An 885-nucleotide genomic window follows, 5' to 3' on the forward strand; every position below is an offset into this window, starting at 1 on the left:
CTGTCTGCTATATAAGCGGGAGATGAGTGGGGGATATTTTTTTGACAGGCTGTATTATGTACTAGATATCGTCGTGTTGAAATCAGAGGGATAAGAAAGAATCTTAATATCTCTTACAGATCGACACGACAAGTGTTGGTTAATATTTTGGGGTATCAAAAATAGCAACGCCAGACTCGTAGCAAAATATTAAATATMTGAATCTCACGTAAAAAGATCGTAGCTAAAAACGTAACTGATTATCTAACACTCATTAAANGCCTCGAGCAATTTTTTAAGATTGTTGATGCTTTCATTACACTTGTTCCTCGCCTCGTTAAGKGTTTTCGTTACTGCAATGTCGTTCGCATATCCTACTATTTTTACTGCGCCCGGGCTTTGATTGTGAACACTCTTAAGGTACCCACCTGTTTATCGCCTAGACGAAATTCCTTATTGGTTTGTTCCCCTTAAATAAAATACACGTAAACGTTGTTAAATTTCACAAATATTATCATCAGAATTTATTTCCAACACTTTCATTTTGTATATGCATACAATCGTATATATGTACATATATGTATGTACATACAAATAAAATCACTATTTTATCGCTCTTATAAAAAATATGCATGTATGTGTGTGATTCGGTAAATATTTCATAATAACAGCAATACATTTGCTGGCTACATACATATTTACATTTGTTTATTTTACTCGCTTGCTCTTTCCATTTACACTGCAAACTAATAGAATTAATCATKCATTATATTATATTAGACACACGTGCAGTGTGAATTATGGTAAATAATGTTTTACTGTAACGTTACAATTTTGTTCGCTTTATGCTGAAAAAATGCTATCATTTTTTTATTTTAAATATGGTTATTTAGAATATTAAATATC

Source organism: Bactrocera latifrons, unplaced genomic scaffold (genome assembly GCF_001853355.1).
Source record: "Bactrocera latifrons isolate USDA-ARS-PBARC rearing strain unplaced genomic scaffold, ASM185335v1 scaffold_81, whole genome shotgun sequence".
NCBI classification, from domain to species: Eukaryota; Metazoa; Arthropoda; class Insecta; order Diptera; family Tephritidae; genus Bactrocera; species Bactrocera latifrons.